The sequence below is a fragment of the Clytia hemisphaerica genome, unplaced genomic scaffold (assembly GCF_902728285.1).
Source record: "Clytia hemisphaerica strain Z4C2 unplaced genomic scaffold, Clytia hemisphaerica genome assembly, whole genome shotgun sequence".
Taxonomy (NCBI): Eukaryota; Metazoa; Cnidaria; class Hydrozoa; order Leptothecata; family Clytiidae; genus Clytia; species Clytia hemisphaerica.
In genome coordinates, this window is record NW_027103818.1 from 1 (window position 1) to 9,004 (window position 9,004).

Consider the following 9,004-nt stretch of genomic DNA (forward strand, 5'->3'; position numbering starts at 1 on the left):
AGAAACAGGATACCATGACCATTAGACCATTCCCTATCCATGTACAAACGATGGCACCAGTGACCAGAGCAGAGAGACCAGATCAATCAATCAATATTAAGAAACCAAAGAAAGAAAAAGCAAAATTGCTGTTGAGCTTCTTGCTTTTCTATTTACTTTTACGAAAATTACCAGAAACGTACTAATTAAAAGAAACGTACTCCGCCTCGAAGAAAGAACACTCTACTGTTTTCCCGCTCGGAGCTCGATTCAAAAAGAAACTTGGAAAAAAATCCATAATGGCCACCCCACAGCTCAATACGAATTAGACTTTTAGTATATAGATAAGGAGAACAATTCAACCATGGTTGATGGTGGGCATTGTTATTAATAATGTTTTTGTGTGAAAAAACAACCAAATATTGGGAAAAAGTCTGATAAAAATAAGCAAAAGCGGCGAGTTCCCGCGGAAAAAAGTTTTTCTCAAGAATCGGACTGGACCATGTTGTTGCCATTCCTAATAAGCATCTTTTTTGTGCAAAAAAAATAGAAAAAGCTAATGATGAAATCTCCAGAAAAATGCCAGAACACCGGTTTTTCCGGCATATTTCCCGCATTTTCGGCCACAAAAATATGTTTTCGAAAATCGAGCTCAGTCACATTTTAGATATCGCTATTTTGCATCAGTGTGCAAAATTTCATGAAAAAAATTTACACATCCTTTTGCACAATGGAATTGGTTCTTTTTGCATGACGACAGGCCTACACACTGCACAAAATATAAGAAAATATATCCTGAAAAATATTGCGAGGCTGAAATTCAGCATCCAAGTCCCTTATTACCTCAAGAACCAACAGAAAAGAAAAAAAATCGAAAAACACTATCTTACTATTATTTTCATTTTTGAGAATTGCTTAGAGTTTTTTAATTGATAAATTTCCACTCTATAATATCTTAACAATAAGCACAAAATAGTTATCCAATTCAAATATAACCTGACAGCAATTTAACCCTTTCCAAATTAAAATGTCCAATTATGAAATTAGAAAGCTTGAAGTTACCATTTTCACACAATCAATAAATTCTGAAAAACACAAAAATGCCCTGAAAATGTCAACACAATTCTGACCATAATTATAATTAACTTGAAAAAGACATTTTTACATAAGTTTTTGTTTCGTATAAGACGCGTGATTGACCACACTTTAATTTAAAATTTACCAAAATTCAGTTTCATATCAAAATACTGTCTTTGAAAACTGACTGGTCTATCAATAATTCAAAGCATGAAGACAACCACCAATAGTTACGTGGACGAAATAGTAATAGCCTGTAATCAAGCTTTTACTAATCACCACACACTAATTTAATAGTTCCCTCAAGAGGTTATCTCCATACAAAAAATCATTGAAAGACCGATCTGTGATCAAGACAATATTCCACGTGCAACAATTACATCACGCTTTAATTCAAAGTTTAACAAAAGTCAGTTTCATATAAAAATACTGTCTTTGAAAACTGACTGGTCTACCAATAATTCAAAGTATGAAGACAACCACCAATAGTTACGTGGACGAAATAGTAATAGCCTGTAATCAAGCTTTTACTAATCACCACACACTAATTTAATAGTTCCCTCAAGAGGTTGTCTCCATACAAAAAATCATTAAAAGACCAATCTGTGATCAAGACAACATTCCACATGCAACAATTACATCACGCTTTAATTCAAATTTTACCAAAAGTCAGTTTCATATAAAAATACTGTCTTTGAAAACTGACTGGTCTATCAATAATTCAAAGCATGAAGACAACCACCAATAGTTACGTGGACGAAATAGTAATAGCCTGTAATCAAGCTTTTACTAATCACCACACACTAATTTAATAGTTCCCTCAAGAGGTTGTCTCCATAAAAAAAATCATTAAAAGACCAATCTGTCATCAAGACAATTTTTGACATGCAACAATTACACCACAATTTGATTCAAAATTTACCAAAAGTCAGTTTCATATTAAAAAATTGTTGTTAAAACTGACTGGTCTATCAATAATTCAAAGCATGAAGACAACCACCAATAGTTACGTGGACGAAATAGTAATAGCCTGTAATCAAGCTTTTACTAATCACCACACACTAATTTAATAGTTCCCTCAAGAGGTTGTCTCCATACAAAAAATCATTAAAAGACCAATCTGTCATCAAGACAATTTTTGACATGCAACAATTACACCACAATTTGATTCAAAATTTACCAAAAGTCAGTTTCATATAAAAATACTGTCTTTAAAAAACTGACTGGTCTATCAATAATTCAAAGCATGAAGACAACCACCAATAGTTACGTGGACGAAATAGTAATAGCCTGTAATCAAGCTTTTACTAATCATCACACACTAATTTAATAGTTCCCTCAAGAGGTTGTCTCCATACAAAAAATCATTAAAAGACCAATCTGTCATCAAGACAATTTTTGACATGCAACAATTACACACAATTTGATTCAAAATTTACCAAAAGTCAGTTTCATATAAAAATACTGTCTTTAAAAATTGACTGGTCTACCAATAATTCAAAGCATGAAGACAACCACCAATAGTTACGTGGACGAAATAGTAATAGCCTGTAATCAAGCTTTTACTAATCACCACACACTAATTTAATAGTTCCCTCAAGAGGTTGTCTCCATACAAAAAATCATTAAAAGACCAATCTGTCATCAAGACAATTTTTGATATGCAACAATTACACCACAATTTGATTCAAAATTTACCAAAAGTCAGTTTCATATAAAAATACTGTCTTTAAAAACTGACTGGTCTATCAATAATTCAAAGCATGAAGACAACCACCAATAGTTACGTGGACGAAATAGTAATAGCCTGTAATCAAGCTTTTACTAATCACCACACACTAATTTAATAGTTCCCTCAAGAGGTTGTCTCCATACAAAAAATCATTGAAAGACCAATCTGTGATCAAGACAATATTCTACGTGCAACAATTACATCACGTTTTAATTCAAATTTTACCAAAAGTCAGTTTCATATAAAAATACTGTCTTTAAAAACTGACTGGTCTACCAATAATTCAAAGCATGAAGACAACCACCAATAGTTACATGGACGAAATAGTAATAGCCTGTAATCAAGCTTTTACTAATCACCACACACTAATTTAATAGTTCCCTCAAGAGGTTGTCTCCATACAAAAAATCATTAAAAGACCAATCTGTCATCAAGACAATTTTTGACATGCAACAATTACACCACAATTTGATTCAAAATTTACCAAAAGTCAGTTTCATATAAGAATACTGTCTTTAAAAACTGACTGGTCTATCAATAATTCAAAGCATGAAGACAACCACCAATAGTTACGTGGACGAAAATAGTAATAGCCTGTAATCAAGCTTTTACTAATCACCACACACTAATTTAATAGTTCCCTCAAGAGGTTGTCTCCATACAAAAAATCATTGAAAGACCAATCTGTGATCAAGACAATATTCTACGTGCAACTATTACATCACGTTTTAATTCAAATTTTACCAAAATTCAGTTTCATATAAAAATACTGTCTTTAAAAACTGACTGGTCTACCAATAATTCAAAGCATGAAGACAACCACCAATAGTTACATGGACGAAATAGTAATAGCCTGTAATCAAGCTTTTACTAATCACCACACACTAATTTAATAGTTCCCTCAAGAGGTTGTCTCCATACCAAAAATCATTAAAAGACCAATCTGTCATCAAGACAATTTTTGACATGCAACAATTACACCACAATTTGATTCAAAATTTACCAAAAGTCAGTTTCATATAAAAATACTGTCTTTAAAAACTGACTGGTCTATCAATAATTCAAAGCATGAAGACAACCACCAATAGTTACGTGGACGAAATAGTAATAGCCTGTAATCAAGCTTTTACTAATCACCACACACTAATTTAATAGTTCCCTCAAGAGGTTGTCTCCATACAAAAAATCATTAAAAGACCAATCTGTCATCAAGACAATTTTTGATATGCAACAATTACACCACAATTTGATTCAAAATTTACCAAAAGTCAGTTTCATATTAAAAAATTGTTGTTAAAACTGACTGGTCTATCAATAATTCAAAGCATGAAGACAACCACCAATAGTTACGTGGACGAAATAGTAATAGCCTGTAATCAAGCTTTTACTAATCACCACACACTAATTTAATAGTTCCCTCAAGAGGTTGTCTCCATACAAAAAATCATTAAAAGACCAATCTGTCATCAAGACAATTTTTGACATGCAACAATTACACCACAATTTGATTCAAAATTTACCAAAAGTCAGTTTCATATAAAAATACTGTCTTTAAAAATTGACTGGTCTACCAATAATTCAAAGCATGAAGACAACCACCAATAGTTACGTGGACGAAATAGTAAGAGCCTGTAATCAAGCTTTTACTAATCACCACACACTAATTTAATAGTTCCCTCAAGAGGTTGTCTCCATACAAAAAATCATTAAAAGACCAATCTGTCATCAAGACAATTTTTGACATGCAACAATTACACCACAATTTGATTCAAAATTTACCAAAAGTCAGTTTCATATAAAAATACTGTCTTTAAAACTGGACTGGTCTATCAATAATTCAAAGCATGAAGACACCACCAATAGTTACGTGGACGAAATAGTAATAGCCTGTAATCAAGCTTTTACTAATCATCACACACTAATTTAATAGTTCCCTCAAGAGGTTGTCTCCATACAAAAAAAAATCATTAAAAGACCAATCTGTCATCAAGACAATTTTTTGACATGCAACAATTACACCACAATTTGATTCAAAATTTACCAAAAGTCAGTTTCATATAAAAATACTGTCTTTAAAAATTGACTGGTCTACCAATAATTCAAAGCATGAAGACAACCACCAATAGTTACGTGGACGAAATAGTAATAGCCTGTAATCAAGCTTTTACTAATCACCACACACTAATTTAATAGTTCCCTCAAGAGGTTTGTTTCCATACAAAAAATCATTAAAAGACCAATCTGTCATCAAGACAATTTTTGATATGCAACAATTACACCACAATTTGATTCAAAATTTACCAAAAGTCAGTTTCATATAAAAATACTGTCTTTAAAAACTGACTGGTCTATCAATAATTCAAAGCATGAAGACAACCACCAATAGTTACGTGGACGAAATAGTAATAGCCTGTAATCAAGCTTTTACTAATCACCACACACTAATTTAATAGTTCCCTCAAGAGGTTGTCTCCATACAAAAAATCATTGAAAGACCAATCTGTGATCAAGACAATATTCTACGTGCAACAATTACATCACGTTTTAATTCAAATTTTACCAAAAGTCAGTTTCATATAAAAATACTGTCTTTGAAAACTGACTGGTCTACCAATAATTCAAAGCATGAAGACAACCACCAATAGTTTACATGGACGAAATAGTAATAGCCTGTAATCAAGCTTTTACTAATCACCACACACTAATTAATAGTTCCCTCAAGAGGTTGTCTCCATACAAAAAATCATTAAAAGACCAATCTGTCATCAAGACAATTTTTGACATGCAACAATTACACCACAATTTGATTCAAAATTTACCAAAAGTCAGTTTCATATAAGAATACTGTCTTTAAAAACTGACTGGTCTATCAATAATTCAAAGCATGAAGACAACCACCAATAGTTACGTGGACGAAATAGTAATAGCCTGTAATCAAGCTTTTACTAATCACCACACACTAATTTAATAGTTCCCTCAAGAGGTTGTCTCCATACAAAAAATCATTGAAAGACCAATCTGTGATCAAGACAATTTCTACGTGCAACAATTACATCACGTTTTAATTCAAATTTTACCAAAGTCAGTTTCATATAAAAATACTGTCTTTAAAAACTGACTGGTCTACCAATAATTCAAAGCATGAAGACAACCACCAATAGTTACATGGACGAAATAGTAATAGCCTGTAATCAAGCTTTTACTAATCACCACACACTAATTTAATAGTTCCCTCAAGAGGTTGTTCTCCATACAAAAAATCATTAAAAGACCAATCTGTCATCAAGACAATTTTTGACATGCAACAATTACACCACAATTTGATTCAAAATTTACCAAAAGTCAGTTTCATATAAAAATACTGTCTTTAAAAAACTGACTGGTCTATCAATAATTCAAAGCATGAAGACAACCACCAATAGTTACGTGGACGAAATAGTAATAGCCTGTAATCAAGCTTTTACTAATCACCACACACTAATTTAATAGTTCCCTCAAGAGGTTGTCTCCATACAAAAAATCATTAAAAGACCAATCGTCATCAAGACAATTTTTGATATGCAACAATTACACCACAATTTGATTCAAAATTTACCAAAAGTCAGTTTCATATTAAAAAATTGTTGTTAAAACTGACTGGTCTATCAATAATTCAAAGCATGAAGACAACCACCAATAGTTACGTGGACGAAATAGTAATAGCCTGTAATCAAGCTTTTACTAATCACCACACACTAATTTAATAGTGCCCCTCAAGAGGTTGTCTCCATACAAAAAATCATTAAAAGACCAATCTGTCATCAAGACAATTTTGATATGCAACAATTACACCACATTTGATTCAAAATTTACCAAAAGTCAGTTTTCATAAAAATACTGTCTTTAAAAATTGACTGGTCTACCAATAATTCAAAGCATGAAGACAACCACCAATAGTTACGTGGACGAAATAGTAATAGCCTGTAATCAAGCTTTTACTAATCACCACACACTAATTTAATAGTTCCCTCAAGAGGTTTTCTCCATACAAAAAATCATTAAAAGACCAATCTGTCATCAAGACAATTTTTGATATGCAACAATTACACCACAATTTGATTCAAAATTTACCAAAAGTCAGTTTCATATAAAAATACTGTCTTTAAAAACTGACTGGTCTATCAATAATTCAAAGCATGAAGACAACCACCAATAGTTACGTGGACGAAATAGTAATAGCCTGTAATCAAGCTTTTACTAATCACCACACACTAATTTAATAGTTCCCTCAAGAGGTTGGTCTCCATACAAAAATCATTGAAAGACCAATCTGTGATCAAGACAATATTCTACGTGCAACAATTACATCACGCTTTAATTCAAATTTTACCAAAAGTCATTTCATATAAAACTACTGTCTTTAAAACTGACTGGTCTACCAATAATTCAAAGCATGAAGACAACCACCAATAGTTACATGGACGAAAGTAATAGCCTGTAATCAAGCTTTACTAATCACCACACACTAATTTAATAGTTCCCTCAAGAGGTTGTCTCCTTACAAAAATCATTAAAAGACCAATCTGTCATCAAGACAATTTTTGACATGCAACAATTACACCACAATTTGATTCAAAATTTACCAAAAGTCAGTTTCATATTAAAAAATTGTTGTTAAAAACTGACTGGTCTATCAATAATTCAAACATGAAGACAACCACCATAGTTACGTGGACGAAATAGTAATAGCCTGTAATCAAGCTTTACTAATCACCACACACTAATTAATAGTTCCCTCAAGAGGTTGTCTCCATACAAAAAATCATAAAAGACCAATCTGTCATCAAGACAATTTTTGACTGCAACAATTACACACAATTTTATTCAAAATTTACCAAAAGTCAGTTTCATATTAAAAAATGTCGTTAAACTGACTGGTCTATCAATAATTCAAAGCATGAAGACAACCACCAATAGTTAAGTGACGAAATAGTAAAGCCTGTAATCAAGCTTTTACTAATCACCACACACTAATTTAATAGTTCCTCAAGAGGTTGTCTCCATACAAAAAATCATTAAAAGACCAATCTGTCATCAAGACAATTTTTGACATGCAACAATTACACTACAATTTGATTCAAANCTATGAAAGAAATATTTTCAAATTTTTTTTTTTTAAAAAGTAAATTTGATGATCATATTAATAAGTAAAAAAAGTTTTACTTATAATAAAGGTAAGGAATTTTGACAAATAATCATACAAAGTACGAAATAAAAATTCATCAGAAAGCCGCGAATCGAAAAACCTACCCGGTATTATAACCTACATTAACCTATTTGAATTTAGCATTTAGGGACAAAGTAAAAATTTTTGAAGGATGACCATAAAATCTTTGATATTTTTGAGTTATGTATTAAGATCACCACCACCAAAAAAAATTTGGGCCCAAAAAATGCAATATTGGTCAAGATATGACCATATGGGACAATTACAACATTTTTTAAGAGAAAGCGTTATAATTTCATTTTGAAGCGATGAAATGAGATGAAATAAAATGAGATTGATCAATTTGGATGTCTACTAATGCACAAAAACAAAAACTTGAAGTTCAAATTATGAAAACCTTCCGAAAAACGCAATTGAAAAGCGCGTTAAAAATGTCCCACAAACGCATATTCAGAGAGAGAGAGAGAGAGAGAGAGAGAGAGAGAGAGAGAGAGAGAGAGAGAGAGAGAGAGAGAGAGAGAGAGAGAGAGAGAGAGAGAGAGAGAGAGAGAGAGAGAGAGAGAGAGAGAGAGAGGAGAGAGAGAAGGAAAGAGAGAGAGAGAGAGAGGGAGAGAGCCAGTTATTATTAAGAACAGATTGCAAAGAAGCATGTTTCTGAATGGGTACAAGGAAATAATGTAATCACAGAGCTAGTGTGTGAGATGTGTACGAATGAGTAGATGAGTGATGGTTTCATCTATGTGGCGGTTGAATGTTTACGAGTGACTGTACGAGTGACTGTTTTCAATCTATTAAAGAAACAAAGTGTTAGAGTTTAAATCAGTGAGTCCAAGAACCAGGTCTTAAGATGTTTTTTGTAAGTTGTTTTGGTTATTTCAAGAGGTTCAATATTCAGTTCGTTAACAGTCTCATTCCAATCTCTAGTGATGGTGTTTTTTATGTTATTAGAGCCATATGTTATGGTGAGGGATAAAGAGTGGGCCAGCCTTTGTCCTCTGGTGCCTTGGTTG